A 19568-nucleotide genomic window follows, 5' to 3' on the forward strand; every position below is an offset into this window, starting at 1 on the left:
CCGAAAATGTGAATGCTCATAAGCCTCCCTTATATTGTTTTGCTGGCAAATTAATCACACTACCTATTTATGAACACGTTATAAACAACTTAAACTGTAAGAAGCGGGAGTGCGATTTGCGCATAACACTAGATAAATATATATATGATTTCACTTTAGAATAGTATACTCATTCCCATCTAAGTCTTTTTGATTCTTTCTTGTAAAATTTGGTGACAGTGTTTTGTGTTTATTTTATATAATAGCGCACAGCCACGGTTGAGAGCGAAGTGGGAACTTCATCACATATAAATAAATATGGAAATCGTGCAATCAGTGTATATACTGTATTATAGCGACAGCCTGCGACACCGTGCATCAAAGTGGTCACAGCATTTTTTTGTCAAAAACAGTAGGTATTCAATGAAAAGAAGGCAAGAAGCCAAATATTCCTCACTAATTACACATCACAGTGATTTTCAAAGTATAAGTGGCAAACAGTGAAAATTGGTCGCATTAATGTGATGCAAGTCTGTCATAATACACTTTTTTTTTTTTTTTTTTCATTTTGCCATGGACTGAATTATTGCATTATTCATATGAATTCTTCTGAGAAAGAACTACATTATTCTGTTATAAGTGGTTTTCCGGGAGTTTTACGTTGCGCCTTCGAGTAGAGCCAAATGGCTCTTTCAATGCTAAAGCTTTGACAACCCGTGTTGCCTCTAACATTAATCTATTCTCCGTAATCAGCATTACATTTCATGACATACGAGAAAACCTTTGATTAAAGTCAAAACTGCCTGTTTGAAATCGTGTTATTTCAATAAGATAAATCCAAGACAAAAAAAACGAGTTAAAATCATCATTATGTTCCATGCTCTGCCGTTACGACTTTATCATGTTATACCGTTGATTCATAAAGCTGAAAACGTTCTTGCAAGTTAACCATGATAAACCCCACCAACTCAAACAAATACTGATATAGGTGACACAGGAGCTTTGTATATTTACAAATCCAATTTTGAAATCATCATCATGAGTCAACAAGCACAAAAATACGTCTTCAACAAAAAAATACTGATGCATGAAGAAGGAACGCTTGGAAATTTTTTCACAAAAAACGGCAAATTTATGGATTAATGAATAAAAGGTGATGGCATGTGAAAGCTATCAAATTTGAGGGTTTGTTTTGATACATTAGTTGGGTTCACTTTGAGTCGCAATAATTTATATTTATTCTATCATGTTTTCCCAGCATGGTTATTTCCCTTTATCAGGTGTCCATTTAAATTTCGTTTTGTGACTAAACCTTGCTAGCAAATTATTTCGTGTTTAATGATTTAGTATGAATTAGTGTATGTTTATTCATATTACTCCACGTTATAAAACATTTCCCGCAATGTTCACAAGCATAAGGTTTTTCTCCTGTGTGAATTGAAGTATGTCTTTTCAAATTCCCACTTTGAGTAAAACATTTTTCGCAATGTTCGCAAGCATAAGGTTTTTCGCCGGTGTGGATTCGGATATGTGTTTTCAAACTTCCACTGTCTGCAAAACATTTCCCACAGTGTTTACAGGTGAATGGTTTTTCTCCGGTGTGAGATAAAATATGTCTTTTCAAATTTCCACTCTGGCTGAAACATTTTCTGCAATATTCACAGGTGAATGGTTTTTCCCTGATGTGAGTTAAAATATGACTTTTCAAATTTCCACTATCTGTGAAACATTTTCTGCAATGTTTACAAGTGAATGGTTTTTCGCCGGTGTGAATTAAAATATGTCTTTTCAAAGTTCTACTCTGGCTGAAACACTTTCCACAATGTTCACAAATGAATGGTTTTTCTCCGCTGTGGGATAAAATATGACCTTTCAAAGTTCCACTATCTGCAAAACATTTTCCACAATGTTTACAAGTGAATGGTTTTTCTCCGGTGTGAGATAAAATATGTCTTTTCAAATTTCCACTATCTGTGAAACATTTTCTGCAATGTTCACAAGTGAATGGTTTTTCGCCGGTGTGAGTTAGAATATGTCTATTCAAATGTCCACTTTCGGTAAAACATTTTCCGCAATATTTACAAGTGAATGGTTTTTGCCCGGTGTGAATTAAAATATGTCTTTTCAAAGTTCCACTCTGGCTGAAACACTTTCCGCAATGTTCACAAATGAATGGTTTTTCTCCGCTGTGGGATAAAATATGACTTTTCAAAGTTCCACTTTCTGCAAAACATTTTCCACAATGTTTACAAGTGGATGGTTTTTCTCCGGTGTGAGATAAAATATGTCTTTTCAAATGTCCACCCTGTCTGAAACATTTTCCACAATGTTTACAAGTGAATGATTTTTTTCCGGTGTGAGTTAAAATGTGTCTTTTCAAATCGCCATTTGATGTGAAACATTTCCGGCAAAATTTGCATGTATATGGTTTCATTCCTGTGTGGATTCGCATATGAACACTCAAGTTAGTTGACGGCATAAAACATTTTCCTCACAAATCGCAAGCATAGGTTTTTTCTCCGGTATGCACTCTTGTATGTATTTGTAAATCCTTTTTTGCCTTAAAAGACTTCCCACAATGTTTGCAAACATGTAATTTATTTTGATTAGGTTTCCTTGTGGCTCTCAAACGTTGTAGAGATGGTTTTCATTTTGCGACTTTTTTACAGTCAGACAAGATATACAGTAGATGATAACCTGAAGAAATTCAGAGTAATTATTTACTTTTTGAATTTTAATGTATAGATCGAAATAACTAAATTTAGAGCGATACACTGTCATCTGTTAATAAGGGGTATAAGGAAGCTAAAGTGTAATGAAAACATCCAAGGAAAACTCATTTAATCCGTTTTCTAGTATTTTATTAACATAAACATCACTACTATACTTTTTTTTTTTTTTTTTTTAAATGGATCCACAATGTGGATTATTCAATATGTAAATAATAAATAAATTAAATATAAATAAAGATATATTGTGTACCGTAAGTGAACAAACATATATACCAGTAATATCGAGATAATTCCATCAGATATAATATTCCATATAATCCATCACTACTATACTAAAAATATAACAACAACAAGCAGCAATCATGCAAACGCACGCTAATCGCTAACCAAATAAAATCCAAGAATTGCTTTGTCACGTGACAATTAACATCTTCGCTTGGCAATGGTGGCACGTTGGCCACATCAGGTGGCGCTGATTCAATTTCATCACATGCGGTAATACATTGTAGTAGAGGAGCTCGCAACTGCCGTCGAATCGCCGAACGTCGGACAGTTCCTAACTTCGGACAAAAGTTTTAAACGCCCATATCTTAACTAAAATGTGCTGTATTTTGCCAATTCCCATTATTATAGCTAGCGCATTTATGTTTTATGCATTTAAGCCAGGGTGAATATATTTCGACAAAGTGAAAAATTGAACAATTTCTTACGAAATTGATTGATACAACCAAACAATTAAACGCAGACCAAAACCACAAACCAAGGTAGTTTAGTTAAACAATAAACTCAACCCGATTCTGAAAGTAGATCATTGACCGATATCTATATCAATGTAGTTTCCCCACTTTCTCGCCATTAACTAAACTAAGTTTATATCCCGAATTACACTTAATATCTTTATACACATTCCACGCAGTTTACCTGCATGCTTACCTAGCGATACCGCGTGATTATGAAAAATAAAACGTTCGTTTCACTGCGTTTTAACCAGCGACACCGCGTCAAGCCTTCGCTTCACTCAACCGTTTGAAATTTGGAACCATTCGGTATGTAGTATAATTTCCTGTGTCATATCCGGACTGTACTCGCATGCGACTTCAACATAGTCCCATGCACGATAAAAGGCGTGGAAGAGATTAAGTTATTTAAAACTGCCCTATGTGAATTCAGCTATTATTACTTATCGATAGGTATTTGTATGTTTGTCTGACTGTTAGATGCACGCGATATCTCACGAAAGCGAGGTTGAATCTGTTCCAAATTTTGCATGTGCATTCATCATAGCTCGGACCAAAAGCCCATTGATTGTGGATAAATTATGTCGTATAATTAGCGAGTTATCAATTAATTAGTGCTGGGACACACAGTGTCACTCTGGGGTAAGAGCGCTGTTTTGGGGGATCTCCTAACCTTCGGTCTCTCGTTTGCACTTAATGCCTTTACTGCTTTACTGCAGTGGAAGCCAAAAATATAGTCCAGAATGAAACATTCAAATATTAATATTAAAGTATATTGAGTTCGCTTCGAATGTACTATATTACCTGAAAATATAAATAATAATTTTGAAGTAATTTTTACAATGTAACCATTGTCATCTTGGGAAGATAGCCATGCACACTCTTATCACTTGCAGTATCTCAACCTGCCTCGATCAACTTTTGAGCCGTACTGTCGTACCTCCCATTCACAGCAAACTGGCTTAAAAGTACTGTGAGTTTGTTACGAGCGACCAAAGGCATTGGATTGTTTGGAAATCCGGCGCGATTATTTCCCGGCCGACACATCAACATAATTAAACAATAATTTTTGCCAATTCTTTTTTCAAGTAATCATGGGCCGCTGTGGACATTAAAGTTTTTTTTCCTATTTCGCAGAACTGTTATTGTGTTTGCAATAACAACATCGAACAAAATTTCCACAGAGTCACGAGTTACATACTTAGGAGTAAACTCTTGGTGTTGCAGTCGGTGATTTCCCTACACCCCCTATAGGGGGTGAACACCCCCTCCCCTAATTTTGATGTGCGATTCCACACTGTAATTCCCAACTCAGGTATAATTGTATTTAAATATATAGAATATGGCATAGTTATCAGTGTAGATCAGGGGTTACCAAACCGCGGGCCAATTACGGCCCGCGTAACGACCTAAAATGGCCCACCGAACTTAAGTGAAATATTCAAACGGTTGAACTTTGAACTGCAAATAAATACTAATACGTTTAACACTTTTTGTGTTTGCGTTTCAGATACCGCCAATTGTTACACCATTATCGCAGTTCAAGCACGAGTATTTCGTAACAACTCAATTACATCGGTATATTTTGTATACGTACCAGCATTAGAATTACATAGGCCTACGACAGTATTTTAAGTATCAGCCGTATATTAAGAAACCTTGAAGATGTCACAAAACGAAAACTAGACAATGAAAACAGATGAATGTTTTTAGATGAATGGCAGCGTTCTTATTACTTATCGAACTTGATCGGTAAGTATGTTGATAGGTATTCGTCTGTCTGTCTGTCTGTTAGACACTTTCGTATGTTACGCGATATCTCACGAACGCGAGGTTGAATCTGCTCCAAGTTTTGCACATGCATTCATCATATCTCGGACCAGAATCAATTATGTCGTATAATTAGTGAGTTATTAATTAATTAGTGATGTTACACACGGTTTCGCTATGGAGTGAGAGCAGATGAATCGAATTCGAAACCGCAGTTTCTGTTTTGGGGGATTCCCTAACTTCCGATCGATATTCTCGTTTCTATATTGGTTGGAGTCAAACTTCAGCGATTTGTCTCCCTGGTCAACAAAATATTCCAGTTCTGAAAGAATACAACATTAGCCGTCATTATAAGACGAAGCGTGTATTTCAAAATTTAATTCATACAAACGTCAAACCCGCATGTTCAAATAAATATTAAATGAAAGTGAATCTACGTTATTGGCCAGTTGCATTGTAGCCGGCAACATCGTTTATTGAAGGGGAAGTTTTGGAAGTCATTTCTACTGATATAAAATATAAGTTTTCCAGCATCAGTCTTCAAAACAACACAATTATGAACCTAACAAATCAAAACTTCGGTTCAGACTGACAGACAATTTTTTGAATGCGTTATTCGTTTTTTTTTATACATGTGAACTGGGGATGTTTTTTGTGTAACAAAACAACTCACGAGTAGCCATTTCTACGGGACCGCATGCTAGTTCAGCAACTTAATTAGTCACTATCAGGTCGTGCTTGTTATTTATTCCTCGGGTATTCTATCACCTAACTATTAATATTTTTAATTTTATTACATAACAAACTGGGATGCTATGTGTATCTAAAATCAATTTTGCAGATTATTTTCGTGCCTAAGTTTCAAAATTTTCTCCGGGCGTTTCAACGCGCCCTGAACCCCCAATCGTGCCGTCGCGCTTTATTCGCGGTTTATCGAAGTTTGATGTAGATAAGTGGCATTGGGCATCTACCTATCGACGTTTTGCTAACATCCGTAGTTGCCTATGAATTTTAGATATATATAGGGAGAGATTAGTAATTTTGACGAACATTTCTAAAAGCTAAGAAAAAGGCTGAATATTAGTATTGACCAAATTTGTCCAATTTGAAAATAACATCAATATAAAGCCCATTTTAATTAGAAGAGCAGATGTCAACCAGAAAATAATTGGATTGACCGTTGTTATCCTCGGTATATCGATTTATAGATCAAAACCTTATACAAGGCTTTAAAAATATGATTGTGTTGGAATCCTGGGAGAGACATAATTATCGTTGAAAGTCTGTATATAACGTTAGCTTTCGCTGTAGTACTAGGTAGTCTTGCAAGATGTAGTCTTGTAGTACAACCTTGATGTTGTCGAAAGAAGAATTGTCGTTTGTCTGCCGTCATCTATTGTCTACTGGGGGCGAGCGCATACATAGTAGTACATACCCGAACAACGAGAAGAAGACCAAAGAGATAACGAGAATATCGGTCAGAGACCGAAGACTTATCGATCAAAGGTTAGGGGATCCCCCAAAACAGCGCTCTCACTCCATAGTGACACCTTGTGTCCCATCACTAATTAATTAATAACTCGCTAATTATACGACACAATTCATCCAAAATCAATAGGCTTCTGGTCTTACATATGATGAATGCACATGCAAAATCTGGAGCAGATTCAACCTCCTTTTGTGAGATATCGCGTGCATCTAACAGACAGACAGACAAATACCTACCAATCAACATACTTACCAATTAAAATCGATAAGTAATGAAGATATCGTACGCCGGTTAAAGTTATATTTAGGACACATATCAACATACATTAGACACGCTAGTGTGCCTATTTCTGTGACGAAATAATTACAACTAGCGCGGCTTTTTCGCGACAAGTACCGTTTTATAAGACAATACGACTTGCAATTTTGAAACAGTCGTAACACTACAGTTCATAAGATACGGCGGACCTGATGATTTAACCTATTTATTCATTCATCAGTAATTTGACCATGTCACCATCACCTTTCGCGACGAGGGACGTGTGTTGTGATGTCGGGTTTTCTTGTGTACAGACTTGAGTTTCTTAAAGTGTTTTTAAATTCAGCGTACTATCAATCAAATTGGATAGTTAGCGTATACCTACCTATCTTCTTGTAACTAACTTTTTTATTAAAATTATCTCGTTCTATGGCGTCATTGTTAACAGTTGGCTTAACCTAGGTCCTAGCGCCTCTCATAGTCAAAGATGACTCTCACAAATTTAAGACTCTCAAAAATTTAAGGTCAAAGATGACAGAAAATGGACGTCCAAGTAATATTTCATATCTTATCAATTTTGTCTTCAAAGCTGGTCATATCGGTCATTGGGGACCGGCGATTGCTGGATATTGTTTCGCTGGTCTGATTTACATTGAAACGGAAATTTGTCTAGTGCGCATAAGTGATCTTTCACTTATAATATGAAGCCATCTAATCGAAGACCAATAAGGCGACTTTGTTGAATTGACTTGGCGTTCATAACTAAAGCTAGTGAAAAAAATAAGAACCGGACACGCGATTGCTGTGGTGATAATGACGGGGAAAGCGCCAGGCAATGCTCGATTTTTAATGATTTTGAATTTGATGATTTTTCATTCAGTCGCGTGATTTCATTGTATTAAACTCTACGGTTGGTTTATAAAGCTTTGAATTAATCTTCGAAGCAATAGAAAACTGCGGAATTATTTCTTAAAGGTTGCGTGATTTCATCTTGCTCAATTCTATTTTGCAGATGTTTGATTAGGCAGACAATTGACTTTCCATGAAATAACGGACAACAAAGCGCGCCTTCGCCCAATTTTGCCGCGAAATGAACCTATGCAAAAAATACGACATAACACAAGAAAGGAATCTGTATGTTTCCACTGTATTATAATTCTTGCAAAAGTTGAAAATCACCAGCACAAGTAAGCTTTGAAATCAATGAACGTACTAATAATATCCAATCCCACAAATCAAAACATTCAATCAGTCATCATTTATTTGTTAATATAATATAGTTACATCACGAGGTAAATATAAAGCAAACAAAAAAGACCAAGTTAAATTGTGTGACAGGAGTGGCGAGGTACCTCGAAAGGTCTTTAAGCAGCGACAACGAAAAATAAGTCCCAAACAAATGCGATTAAACATACGTTCCAACGAAGTACTGTTTCAATGTTTAACGAGTATAAATGGCAGATTGTTAGGAAAAAAAGTTAAAGGAATATCCGTCGAAAATGCAATCAACCACACTATTATAATTATTTTACGAATTAGGAATGATAATTCGAATTGGTGTTTTTGAGTGTCAAATTCGGTATACGAAACTTATTAAATTCAAGACATGTACGCGTTTTTAAATCGTCATATGCTATTAATGCGAGTAAAAGCTATCAAATTTGAGGGTTTTTATTGATCTATGGGTTGAGTTCACTTCATTAAATTGCCAATATTTTTTTCTCTGAGTCGCAATAATTTGTTTGTCTCAAATTACTTTCATATTTATTTCATCATCTTTCCCAAAAATCAAAACGGGAATGCGATGTCAACTCCATTATCAGGTGTCTCTTTATATTAATTTTTTGTGACTGAAACTTACTAGCAAATTATTTCGTATTTACTGATTTAGTATGAGTTAGTGCATGTTTATTCTTATTACTCGACGTTCTGAAACATTTTCGGCAATGTTCACAAGCATAAGGTTTTTCGCCGGTGTGGATTCGGATATGTCTTTTCAAACTCCCACTGTCTGTAAAGCATTTTCCGCAATGCTCACAAGTGAATGGTTTTTCTTCAGTGTGAATTAAGATGTGATTTTTCAAATTTCCACTTGTGGAAAAACATTTTCCGCAATGTTTACAATCATATGGCTTTTCCCCGGTGTGAGTTCGGGTATGCCTAGTCAAATGTGAGGCTTTCGTGAAACGTTTTCCACAGGATTTGCATTTATATGGTTTAATTTCTGTGTGGATTCTCTCGTGTACCTTCAAACTACCCGACGTTGTAAAAGATTTTCCACAATGTTGACAATCAAACGGCTTCACCCCGGTGTGAATTCGGTTGTGAACATTCAAAGTGTGGACTCTTGCAAAGCATTTTCCACAGGATTTGCATTTATGTGGTTTGATTCCTGTGTGCGTTTTTTCATGAACTCTTGCATTATGCGGCGTTGTAGAATTTTTTCCGCAATGCTTACAAGTGAACAGCTTCTCCCCGGTGTGGATTCGGTTGTGAACATTCAAAGTGTTGACTCTTGTAAAGCATTTTCCACAGGATTTGCATGCATAAGGTTTGATTCCTGTATGCGATTTTTCATGTTCCTTTAAATTACCCGACCTTGTATAACATTTCCCACAATGTTTACAAGTGAATGGCTTCTCGCTGGTGTGAATTCGGGTATGAATATTCAAATATGATGCACTCGTAAAACATTTTCCACAAGATTTGCATTTTACTCCTGTGTGAATTCGCTCATGAACCTTTAAATTGCCGGACGTTGTAAAACATTTCCCACAAAAAGCACAAACATTGACTTCCTCTTCTATGTGACCTTTCGTATGCAACCGAAAATGTCTTTCTGTCTTGAAAGACTTCCCACGCTGCTCGCAAACATGAAGTTTATTTTCAGCACAAGTTTCCACGTGGCTATTATACGCTGCATTTGTCTTCATTTTCTAACCTTTACAGGCGAACAAGATTTGTGTTATGTGAACATCAGACCCGAGGGAGAGTCGAGATTGAATGAAGTTTTCGCTAAAAGTCGGTTATCACGCAAACGTTTCTGTAGCAAATCTGATTCTACACAATTTATTAAGAGGTCAAAGGTAAGATCTGGAATGAGTTCTCACTACTACGTCATCAAAGGCCGTTTCCGAACTGCGGTCGATTTTTTCTGAAGTGGTTTTTAAAAATTCAGAAGTAGAAAACTAGGTCCACTTCATGCAAGCGGTAAACGTCAAAGATCTCAAAAAATTATATAGAATCAAATCTTCCACAAAAATGTTCGCGTGATAACCCACTTTTAACAATAAATTTGAAATAATTTACAAACTGCCACCTTTTACCAAGAAGTATAAGCAAGTTAAATTCATACATCGTAGTTTAGTAGGTCACAACTGGCAAATTCGTACATTTTATTCATGCCAAAACCACCTACCTAGTCTTAAAAAGTAATTCATTGCATCATTTTCGATGCAAATCCATACCAAGCCTATTTATCTCAAATAAACATCGAATTATCACCCAGACGAATGCCTCTATAACCAAACAATCAAGAGCACAGGCAATTAAATTTAGCCAACAATTTCATAATTTTTTGAATTAGGTCCATAATTTGGTGCTTTTAACGGAAATAAATACAAAATATTTTTATTTATGGCCACGTATAGTATATTAACTGCCCGAATCTACGATTTACACTAAATATTTTCATCGCATACTTCGTGCGCAAGGTAACGGATACCACAATTTGCCTCTATGCATTTGAAAAGCGTGGCGCTTATAGTATTCATAAATTTCAGTCTGATATTCTCAACATGTCTGCTAAAGCTTGTAACCTAAATTTCATTCTGATCACTAAAGTTATTCCTTTCCATCTGCGTGTCCATAATCCAGCGTTTCCCAACCTTTTCTGTTCACGGACCATTTTCTCACCGGCGAAAACCTTTGCGTACTCAAGGTACGTTTATTGCAATCGTACTCTGTGTAAAGAACCAATGGACCTTTATCCGATCTTTATTGTTTTGATTTTGGTCGCTCAGACAAACATTGCGAATATTCAGACTTGTGTAGGGCGATAAACTGGTACGTTGCTCGTTTTAAAGGCCTTCGAATGGCATTTCACTGGTGATGGCGGTATTTTCGTGCTTCTAAAGTTATACCATATTGTCAAGTGATCTATTATTAACGTTATTCCGCCTTCACATTGCCGTTACCGTACATAACTTAGTTCCAAAAGCTTATTTAACATACAAAAATGGAATCACTCAGGGATGCTTTTTCTATGACTTGGTTCTTCAATAATTTTTCTTTTCACCAGCTGGAGAAGGATACAAAACTTTTCATTGAAAGGTGATACTTGAACATATATAGTTGAAGAATGTCAGAGGACTGGGAGACCTGCGTGACTACCGGTACCGTATCCCATGGTTCATAGACTAATAGTCTCTGCCACCACATCATCTTCAAATAGTGGTGTCGCTGGATAGTCACCAAGTCTCTGATGCAATTTGTACATGCTAGGCACGGCGAGGACACTTAAGTTTATGTTGTGTCATAGAAACACAGATTTATTAGCTCAGTAAGATGGGTGCAAATATACTATTGAAAGGTTAGCTTCAACAGGTTTATTGAGGTATTATGATCGAATACATACCACATAAAATTACAAGACCAATGATGTTATAGTGATAAACATGGTTTAAAAATTGTTACATATTCATCAGAACTACTGGTGTTTGTTGCCATATCGTTAGACTAACCAACATTGAGGGGAATAAAAAATTTTCCGCTGAGACAAAGCATGTACAAGCTTTCCCCAGCATCGGTAACAACCTTTATGGAGGGAACAAAATAGATCCAACAGTTTTGTCGTCTGTGGTTGGTGCTAAGCCCACAAAGTTAGATCGAGCCAGTGTAGGTGCAGACTCGTGTTTTCGTCGGAAATCCGCCAAGTGAGTTGTGAAATCCAATCGTTTGATTAAGCGACGCGCAAGTGACCTACCAATTTTCGAATAGTAATTGCTATTCTAATCGTAGAATATTCGAATATATGCCCAGCACTACTCAGTAACCATTATTTATTGACACGATTAATGTTATGTGAATAAACTTGCTCTTTATGTTTTGTGTAAATTCTAACGTGAATCGTAACTTGGCTGATAGTTAAGTTTCGCAAAAACGTTTGCGGCCCGCAGTAAATTTCTGGCTCGTTGCGGACTCATTCAACCGCTCCGCGGACTCATTTGACACCGCGGACTCGTGTTGGGAAGCACTGCCATAATCAATAATAATATAAACCAGAGGTATGCAAAGTACGGCCCGCGGAGAAGAGTCAATTATGAATGGTGTGCGTTCACCGAATCGAGTTTTTAATTTAGTTCAATCTGGTTCTCTTTGCGTTCCAAAGCTCATATCCGAGTCCAATTTATCATCTATGACGTTACAATGTCCTAACAGCGAAGCGAACAACGCGATTCACAAAGCTGTCACTTACTGAGCAGCGAGCGAAGAATAGGCAATTAGCAATTTGAAAAAATTGCAATATTAAGAGAAACAAAGGTTAAATAAGTTTCAGTTCCCACTTATCAGTAGATTTTGTCTAAATTTAATTTGGAATAAGATTTGACAGCAAATTATTTAGAAATGAACCGTGGCGATTTTAACCGAAAACATCTCAACCAAGACAACTTTTCACATTTGAAAAAGGTCAAAGCATCAAATATGTTACTTTTCGACTGAAAGATTTTTTTTCTAAAATGAGCATCATGAAACCGCCTGAAAGACGAAGACTTGGAAAATAGATATCGAATTGCTGGCATTTCAATTAAAACAAATTTGGATAAAAGTAGTCGGGATAGAATCCAGCAGCAAATTTCTCACTGAATTTGTCTAAATTCCGTGTGACAATAAATTTGAATAAAACAGTTTCCAGAATATTATGTGTTTTACCTCATCATTTCTGCAAGAACTCCCAATAATGCCAAAAGATCAAGAACAAAAAGACACTATTTTGGGCAACTAATAAAAAGCCATGTTAAATGGAAGTGCGGAAATGGAGGCCCCTCTGCGAAAAATGTTGCACACCGCTGGTATAAGTAACGAGTTATTCAACCAATCATTATATTTTATATGAATACCAATAATATGCGCTTGATTTCTTAAATAAGAATTAAATACAATGAAGCACGGAATATTAATATTGTTAACCATACCAGTTTTAAAATGAGGGGATGTGACGCTAATAATAACAACATGTTAGTCAAAATATGATTTTCTGTACAAGGCCGTAATCATGAGCGCTATACACTTTTGTACATAATTAGAATTAGGAAACATGCTCGAACTGTGCTGCAAAGCTTTTGGTAAACGAAACTACAATTTTCAATATTCTTTTGATTTGAACGAATCCAACAACATACGACTTTTGCCAACCATGTTTTATCATAAAACAAACAAAAACTTACCGGTACGACACATAGCTCAGTTTGAACATAGGCCAGAATTTCATTCACAAAGTTATAGCATTCCGATTCCAAGTCGTTTTCATAAATGTGAAATCAGAGATAAGATTGAATTGATGTACTAAAAAAATGTATAGGAGTATCTGAAGATTCAAAACCTTCAGAAAATACTGTCAATGTGGTGCTTTGCGACATACCAGTTCTGCATTTCATTTGAGAATCCATAAATATCATTTTCGGGTAGTCAAACAATTCAACAACGGCGAATTTTTTTTCTAGCAATTATTTGCAAATGGCCGATATCTATACCGATGTAGCTCTCACACTCTTTTCAGCACTAATAAAGTTCCCGCAAATTATACTTTAATATCTTTATATACAAGCCACGTAATTTACCTGCTTGCTTACCTAGCGATACCGCGTGAGCATGAAAAATAAAACGTCTTCTTGACTCAACCGTTTAAAAATTGGAACCACACGAAGCTTATTACTGACGTATGTGGTATAATTTCCTGTGTCATATCCGGACTGTAATCGCATGGGTAGCATATGTCACACGTAACTGACAAAAGTGCGATTTTAACATAGTCCCATGGATGAAAAAAAGTTGACAGATATTATGTTAAAGTTCTGGACAACGCAAAACACTTCCCACAGGATTTGCATTCATATGGTTTGATTCCTGTGTGTAATTCTCTCATGAACGCTCAATATACTAGAGTTTACGCACTGCTGCCTGATAAGTTCGTCACATAATTTAATGCTTTTGACACAATGTGGCATTACTACAATAAGTTAATAATAGTAAAATAATAATATGAAACTTCGAAAATGAAATCCACTAATTGAAGCTTATCTATCTAACTAAATGTATGTAGGAATTTCCATACAACCTACAACCTAGCTATAATACCAGGCATTTCATATTTGCAGATTATTGCAGTATATATTTTATATACCATGAGTCATGTTAACAGAATTAAATTAATACGGCAATAGTGGTATCGGTGATGGATTTGAATAACACAAAATCATCATAGTAAAACGTCCATACTTTTAAATACCAACCATTATTTGCCAAAAAGCGGTATAAAGTATGAGTTATTTTTCCGACTTGTGACAATTTTTTCGTGAGTACAAAAATACGAATCAAAAATTAATTATATTCGGGAACTTTACCACACATTTTAAGTCCGCAGATAGTCGTTGTATGTTTGAGTAATAATACTTTTATTATTTTATAAATATGAATCACAAACTATTTATAATCGGGTAGTTTACCACACATTCTAAGGCCACAGATCACCGTTGCATTTTAGTATTATAATAATTTTATTATTTTGTGAATACGAATCCGAAATTAATTATAATTGGGCAGTTTACCACGTATTTCATGTCCACAAAAACCCGTTGTTATTTGGTATTAATACTTTCATTATTTTATCAATATAAAAATAGGAATCAATATTTAATAATATCGGTCAGTTGACCACACATTTTATGTCCACAGATTGTTGGTACAAACATGCGTTACGTTGATCAGAATTAAATTAATACGGCATGGCATTTTAAATGCTGGTATCGGTCATGGATTGGATTATTTTGCGCAACAAAAAATCACCCTGGTAAAGGATCGATACTTTTACCTATCGTTATCAGTATTATTTATTTGCCAGAAATTATTTTCTAATAAATCGACTTGTTTTTCCAACTTGTGACAATTTATTGGATATCGTAACAATGACGGCTATAAATACCGTATTTCCCGGCTAAAAAGTCCACATGGCAAATAGAACGATGTCTATTTTTAGCACTCAAAAACGTTTTTTTTTAAATAAAGGCCTCCAATAAGACGGGAAGAAAAATTGTGTCCCTGTTGTTCAGTTATGCTGATATGCGCTAATAATTTTATATGTTCAGAATCAGATCATGTTAGTTTGGTAGAATCATACTCACAGAATTAACTATTTTTAACAATTGAGCCGTAAATTTAAGTTGTAAAGCGGCAATCATTTTGGACAATCTATTAACCCGAATGTTGAAATAATTTTGAAATGTGATAAGTACTACACACTGTACGTCAGCGGGTTATTTCACAGCTGTGTTTTCCTGTCCCTGTCGTGTTCTGCTGAATCGGCAAAACGAAAGGGTCACAAATCACTTTATCTCGGTGGCCGTGTTTCTCTTTAAAGTAACGATAACCGGCCTGCGATTAAATATCATGATTTGCAGACCCTAAGACCCAAATATAAGGTTACACAAATCATGCGAATAATAGGCAGGCCTCTTAGAAATAAAATAAACATATTTTATCAATTAGACGCCCCCCCACCCCCGCCAAAAAAAAATCAGGCCGAAAAAATGGGCCTAGAATGCTAGAAAGGCGACTTATTAGCCCGGAAATACGGTAATTGTCAATTTTTCGACGTAATGGAAATGAATTTGTAAATTAAAAGCCTCGTAGACGAATGGTTACCCACGCAAACGTGCAAATGTGTCTCAACACTATGCGACGTACGGTCGCACAGAATATAAACAATCAAAGTGCCGATTCTATTTCATCGTCATTACAATACGTGAGACAACGTGAAAAGTCGTTTGAAGATTCCCGTGAAACGAAACACCACGTTTACTGCGAAAAGTGGCTAATATTCGGAATTATTCGAAAATCAGACAAAAAAGTATTCGAATATTTTGATATTCGATTCGGTTTGGACAACCCTGACAACGGGTGCCCCCCATTCTTTACCATTTTTCTATTTCGACTAATTTTGACAGCAAAATGTGGTTATTTACATTTTGATTAAAAGACAAGAGAGCTATGCTCAAATATATGAACTTCTAACAGTAGATACCACAGTCTACAAAGATATTGCCACCCAGCGGAGCAGTACTGCGGTAGTTTACCTTACATTTAGCATTTCGGGTAACGGTAACCTCAAAAGACTTCCGATTTTCTAGTAGCAAGAATTTTTGGAATCAGCGTCACGCTTGACGGATTAAGTAATAGCCTTCTGGTAAAAAAATCAAACTTTACCCAATTAAAATTTCAAAGCAATTTGTCCAGTAAACAAGTAGAAAAGCGCTAGGTAGGAGAGGAACATGACGAAGGACAACCACAACATAAAAACAAAACGATCCAATCGTTCGATTATATATGACGTGGAGTATGAAAAACGCTGTCAAAATATTGCGCTTTCCGTCCGTCGTTGCGCGAATGCCAGATGTTCAATCCACGCCGCGAGTAACGATGATAATGACAACCGTAAAATTTCTGGCGCGGAACTTTCAAGTTGTTTTCATACTAAAAATGTCTCGTTTTATGTTCTCTTATCGTAACTTCAGATCCGAATATTCACCGATCATAGCCCATTTTGTTATATCCGATAATATTTTGACAGCGTTTTTCATACTCCACGTCATATATAATCGTGCGATTCGCTCTAGTTGCGGTGACGTAGGGAGGGGATTCACCATCCGAAGTTAGATATAATTTATTTGCGTAGTGACAGATCACAGAAAGTGAGACAATTAGGACAGAAAAAAATGATCCGATCGCAAAATTTATATGCAGACGCAGAGAATTACATCAATTCAATGTTTTTCCAGTTTGACGCGAATTGGACAACAAACGGAAGAGTTGTGGATTAAAATGTAGTGAAATAATCCGAAGTTTACTGGTTTTACGGTAGTTGAGCTTAACAATAAACTCAAACTCATCCTGAAAGTAAGGTACTGGTCGATATCTATACCAACCAATGTAGTTCTCCCACTTTTCTTGCTATTAACTAAACTAAGTTTATATCGCACATTACCAGCCAATATAATCGTCATTGTATGTTCCATTAATTCAGTATCATCCAATTTTTAATATCTTTTTCACACATTCTACGTACCTGCTTGCTTACCTAGCGATACCGCGCGCATCATGCAGCATAATTTTCTGTGTCATATGAAGACTGTACTCGTATGACCCCTGTTGAGCTAATAGCAAACCTTCTTCTAATTTTGCGCAGCTGTGCGTTAAATCTCACTTTGTGTTCATTGAAGGATGACATTACAGTTGTTCATTGAAGGGTGGTGGTGTAAAACAAAGTCCAAAATTTCACACAGAGAACATTATTTAGGTTTACAGATACGGAAGAAATACATCACGATAACCAGTAAATTAAAGTATGTTTTACCGTAGTAGCATATATTTACGATTTTACCGCAACTTAGGATTAGAGATGTATCGGTATCGGCAATATCGGCCATTTTTTCGGTATCGGCCATGTATCGGTTAGAATAAGGCCGATATTTCCGATATATTTACCTTTTTGATATGGTCCAGAATGTTTCAAAAAATAAGTTGGAATACTACTTTCCAATTTAGTTTTTGTCTGGAGAGATCGTGAGCTATGAACCATACATGTCCCCACCCCCGCGGGGAAATAGGATTCACCTGTTTGTAGCTATTTGTCAGTCAAACTAGCTTAATCAATTTGACTATTTTCGCTGTCGAATTTTTATATTGACATTTTTAATATTACATTGTAATTATGAAGAAATATATCAACAAAAAAACTACGTGCCCAGTTTTAAATGATACAGTGGAATTGGAGTAATTATTAACGGCACATGCACTTTTGGTACGGCTATAAATTCCAGCTGTTTGTCGTCAAGTGCGACGGCCATTTAGTCCGTCGACAGCGATAAACTAAATTTCGACACAATTATCAGTCTACCAGGTATTAATTTTAATTTTGTTTAAACACAATTTCTTTATAGATTTTTTGACATGACCGCCTAGACTAGATTGTCTCAAAATATATGATAGCAATTGTGAAATATTATAAAATAGTAAAGTAAAAAAAACATCCTCGAAGGTTGAAGGGAGGCCTTCTACTTGTCGGTGCTGATTGTTATTCTTTCATTGCGGCGACGATTACGAATAACCACAAAATAAAATATTTGTAAAATGCTTTTAATTTGAACGAAAATAAAGTATCTTCTTTTGAACAGCGTCTCACTTCCTAAATTGATTTAAAAGGTCTTGCCCGATTTTATATCGTGTCTTTATTTTATTGTGTTCATTTGACTGTTTTTAAAGGACGGGTACTTGTACGTTTTAAACTTTTTCATTAAGTTATGTCCGTCCTCCAGGTGCTCTGCATTTTGTTTCTCTATTTGTTGTTGTTTTGTTTATTTCAGAGTTACCAAAGTAAAATTGATTGATTGAATAACGAAACTAGTGTTTTATGTCACCTGTATAGATTCCGGTATTAACTGCTGATTAAAAGCTAAGTCATGATTATTTTACGTGACACTTTTTGGAAATAGTTCTCATGTCACCTGTATAGATTCCGGTATTAACTGCTGATTAAAAGCTAAGTCATGATTATTTTACGTGACACTTTTTGGAAATAGTTCTCATGCCAGCAATTTATTTATACAGAAGTGTAAGATGGTACGGGGGAAAGAGAAATAATCAATATCAACTGAGCCAATGTTGAGGTTGAGGTCTGATCAATTCGATTTACACACTGGGATACCGAAAATTTCTATGGTGCCCTTTTCGTGATGCTTTATGCGCGTGTTTATTTTGCTTAAGTGTTAATCCAACCATGGGCCCCGTGCATTCTTGTAGGACTTAGAAAATATTTTAAAATCATGCTAGTTATTACAACATTTCGTACCCGTGAACGTGTTTTACCTCGTTTCAAATTGTGTATTGTATTACGCAACAATCGCTAAACTTCATTATAATATATCTTGGTAATTTAGGAAGTTTCACATGCATTTTGTAGTATATCGCAAATTCATCAATACATGCAACAGTCAGAACGTAAAAAATGGTTTTGTTTTAATATTTCTCGCTAGCGCTGAAATCAGAAGTCAGTTCATTTTATGTCCTATAATATATTATCGTTATATAGTTTTTTGTCAAGAGATGACAATTTCCAAAATTATGTGAAATCTTGTCATTAATACACGCTAATATTAAAAAATGGTACCAATAAAACTACGAAATTTTACAATTTAAAAAGATCAAAAAAGCTTATTTAGGCAACTTTCAAATCCCAGCAGCGTTCCCTAATGCCCAAGAGGCGTCAGAATTTATTATTTAATATCATATAATTATCAGTGGCGGCGCGTCAATATGGCCAACCGGGGCAAT

General features: G+C 35.8%; 1 pseudogene; it reads right to left on the bottom strand.

Annotated features, from left to right (window-relative positions):
- Window positions 1-964: 964 nt before the first annotated feature.
- LOC120344421 (uncharacterized) lies at window positions 965-13405 on the bottom strand (annotated as a pseudogene).
- Between the last annotated feature and the right edge of the window lie 6163 nt (window positions 13406-19568).

Source organism: Styela clava, chromosome 5 (genome assembly GCF_964204865.1).
Source record: "Styela clava chromosome 5, kaStyClav1.hap1.2, whole genome shotgun sequence".
NCBI classification, from domain to species: Eukaryota; Metazoa; Chordata; class Ascidiacea; order Stolidobranchia; family Styelidae; genus Styela; species Styela clava.